This window comes from Myxine glutinosa, chromosome 1 (assembly GCF_964187855.1).
Source record: "Myxine glutinosa chromosome 1, kmMyxGlut1.1, whole genome shotgun sequence".
In the NCBI taxonomy this organism is placed as follows: Eukaryota; Metazoa; Chordata; class Myxini; order Myxiniformes; family Myxinidae; genus Myxine; species Myxine glutinosa.
In genome coordinates this window covers 300637738-300641867 of record NC_136261.1, presented here as the reverse complement: position 1 = coordinate 300641867, position 4130 = coordinate 300637738, and the positions used below count along the sequence as shown (strand labels likewise).

General features: G+C 36.7%; 1 non-coding gene across 1 annotated transcript; it reads left to right on the top strand.

Annotated features, from left to right (window-relative positions):
* The first annotated feature begins 2040 nt into the window (after nucleotides 1-2040).
* On the top strand, nucleotides 2041-2113 carry TRNAA-CGC (transfer RNA alanine (anticodon CGC)). Its single transcript has one exon. It is a non-coding gene; the product is annotated as a tRNA-Ala (tRNA).
* Nucleotides 2114-4130: the final 2017 nt, after the last annotated feature.

Below are 4130 nucleotides of genomic sequence, written 5' to 3'. Positions count from 1 at the left end.
GCAAACTTGACCATTACCACTCTGCAAAATAAATTGTATGCATTATTTTCCATATAAAGCTCCCTCTATCCATTGACTGCCAGACTGGCTCACATCAATGTTCGGCATCTTCCAGGCGTCATCGAAATCTGAAATTTGAAATGCCGACGGACAGCGAAGCCGGTACACTGGGAGACATGACAGAACCATCAGAAAGCGTCTGCCAATGAATACTTACGTTAAAAAAAACCCTAAACGCATTCATAAAACAAAAAAAAGCTGAATCGATATATAGCATTTGAAAATTGCAATTTATATCACTGTAAACTGTGAAATAATCATCAAAGCTGAGACAATGCAAGATAAATTAAAATCATTCGTAATAATAATAAAGCTTGCCTTTTTCGAAAATCACTAAATGGTAACGGGAGATAAGCTCAAATGGTAGAGTGCTCCCCTAGCATGCGAGAGGTAGTGGGATCGATACGAACATCCTCCAATATTTTACATTCTCACATTTTGTCAGCGAATTAACAATTTTGAATTGGAATGAATCCGAGGACATGCAAACTTGACCATCACCACTCTGCGAAATAAATTGTATGCATTCCTTTCCATGCAAAGCTCGTTCTAACCATTGACTGATTGACTGGCTGATATCAACGTTCGGTGTCTTTCATGTGTCAAAGAAATCTGAAATTTGGAATGCCGACGGACAGCGAAGCCAGAACAATGGGAAACATCACAGAACCATCAGAAAGCATCTGCCGATGAGAATTTACGTAAAAACAAATCGTAAACACATTCATGCAATAAAAAAAGCTGAATAGATACAAAACATTTGAAAATTACTATTTATATCACTGCAGACTGTGAAATAATAATCAAAGCTGAAATCATGCAAGATAAATTAAAATCATTCTTAATAATAATAAAGCTTGCCTTTATATGAAATCATCTCAGGGAATTGGGGGATTAGCTCAAATGGTAGAGCGCTCGCTTTGCATGTGAGAGGCAGTGGGAATGATACCCACATCCTCCAAAATTCTACATTCTCACATTTTGTCAGCGAATTAACAAATTTGAATCGGCAGGAATCAGAACACGCGCAAACTTGACCATTGCCTCTCCACGAAACAAATTGTATGCATTATTTTCCATATCAAGCTCCTTCTCACCATTGACTGAGTGACTAGGTGATATCAACGTTCGGTATCTTCCCAGGTGTCATATAAATCTGAAATTTGGAATGCCGATGGACAGCAAAGCCGGTACACTGGGAGACATCACAGAACCGTCAGAAAGCATCTGCCAATGAATATTTACGTTAAAAAAACCGAAAACGCATTCATAAAACAAAAAAAGCTGAATCGATATATATATAGCATTTGAAAATTGCAATTTATATCACTGTAAACTGTGAAATAATCATCAAAGCTGAGACAATGCAAGATAAATTAAAATCATTCATAAAAATAACAAAGCTTGCCTTCATATAAAATCACAAAGACGTAACGGGGGATTAGCTCAAATGGTAGGGTGCTCGCTTAGCCTGGGAGAGGTCGTGGGATCGATACCCACATCCTCCAATATTTTACATTGTCACATTTTGTCAGCGAATTAACAATTTTGAATTGGAATGAATCAGAAGACACGCAAACTTGACCATTACCACTCTGCAAAATAAATTGTATGCATTCTTTTCCATATAAAGCTCCCTCTATCCATTGACTGACAGACTGGCTCACATCAATGTTCAGCATCTTCCAGGCGTCATCGAAATCTGAAATTTGAAATGCCGACGGACAGCGAATCCGGTACACTCGGAGACATGACAGAACCATCAGAAAGCATCTGCCAATGAATATTTACGTTAAAAAAAAACTGTAAACGCATTCATAAAACAAAAAAAAGCTGAATCGATATATAGCATTTGAAAATTGCAATTTATATCACTGTAAACTGTGAAATAATCATCAAAGCTGAGATTATACAAGATTAATCAAAATCATTCTTAATAATAATAATGCTTGCCTTTCTATGAAATCACCAAAAGGTAACGGGGGATTAGCTCAAATGGTAGAGTGCTCGCTTCGCATGCGAGAGGTAGTGGGATCGATACCCACATCCTCCAATGTTTTACATTCTCACATTTTGTCAGCGAATTAACAATTTTGAATTGGAATCAATCAGAAGACACGCAAACTTGACCATTACCACTCTGCGAAATAAATTGTATGCATTCTTTTCCATGCAAAGCTCGTTCTAACCATTGACTGATTGACTGCCTGATATCAACATTCGGTGACTTTCATGTGTCAAAGAAATCTGAAATTTGGAATGCCGACGGACAGCGAAGCCAGAACAATGGGAAACATCACAGAACCATCAGAAAGCGTCTGCCGATGAGAATTTACGTAAAAACAAATCGGAAACACATTCATGCAATAAAAAAAGCTGAATAGATGCAAAGCATTTGAAAATTACAATTTATATCACTGCAGACTGTGAAATAATAATCAAAGCTGAAATCATGCAAGATAAATTAAAATCATTCATAATAATAATAAAGCTTGCCTTTATATGAAGTCATCTCAAGGTATCGGGGGATTAGCTCAAATGGTAGAGCACTCGCTTTGCATGTGAGAAGCAGTGGGATTGATACCCACATCCTCCAAAATTTTACATTCTCACATTTTTTCAGCAAATTAACAAATTTGAATCGGCAGGAATCAGAAGACACGCAAACTTGACCATTGCCTCTCCACGAAACAAATTGTGTGCATTATTTTCCATATCAAGCTCTTTATCACCATTGACTGAGTGACTGGGTGATATCAACGTTCGGTATCTTCCAGGTTTCATATAAATCTGAAATTTGGAATGCCGATGGACAGCAAAGCCGGTACACTGGGAGACAACACAGAACCGTCAGAAAGCGTCTGCCAATGAATATTTACATTAAAAAAAACCCGAAAACGCATTCATAAAACAAAAAAAGCTGAATCGATATATATATAGCATTTGAAAATTGCAATTTATATCACTGTAAACTGTGAAATAATCATCAAAGCTGAGACAATGCAAGATAAATTAAAATCATTCGTAATAATAATAAAGCTTGCCTTTTTCGAAAATCACTAATTGGTAACGGGAGATAAGCTCAAATGGTAGAATGCTTACCTATGCATGCGAGAGGTAGTGGGATCGATACCAACATCCTCCAATATTTTACATTCTCACATTTTGTCAGCAAATTAACAATTTTGAATTGGAATCAATCAGAAGACACGCAAACTTGACCATTACCACTCTGCAAAATAAATTGTATGCATTATTTTCCATTTAAAGCTCCCTCTATCCAATGACTGATTGACTGGCTGATATCAACGTTCGGTGTCTTTCATGTGTCAAAGAAATCTGAAATTTGGAATGCCGACGGACAGCGAAGCCAGAACAATGGGAAACATCACAGAACCATCAGAAAGCGTCTGCCAATGAATATTTACGTTTAAAAAACCGTAAACGCATTCATAAAACAAAAAAAAGCTGAATCCATATATAGCATTTGAAAATTGCAATTTATATCACTGTAAACTGTGAAATAATAATCAAAGCTGAGATCATGCAAGATAAATTAAAATCATTCATAATAATAACAAAACTTGCCTTTATATAAAATCACGAAGAGTTAACGGGGGATTAGCTCAAATGGTAGAGTGCTCGCTTATGCATGCGAGAAGTAGTGGGATCGATACCCACATCCTCCAATATTCTACATTGTCACATTTTGTCAGCGAATTAACAATCTTGAATTGGAATGAATCAGAAGACACGCAAACTTGACCATTACCACTCTGCAAAATAAATTGTATGCATTCTTTTCCATTTAAAGCTCCCTCTATCCAATGACTGACAGTGGCTCACATCAACGTTCGGCATCTTCCAGGTGTCATCGAAATCTGAAATTTGAAATGCCGACGGACAGCGAAGCCGGTTCACTGGGACACATCACAGAACCGTCAGAAAGCGTCTGCCAATGAATATTTACGTTAAAAAAAACCGTAAACACATTCATAAAACAAAAAAAAGCTGAATCGATATATAGCATTTGAAAATTGCAATTTATATCACTGTAAACTGTGAAATAA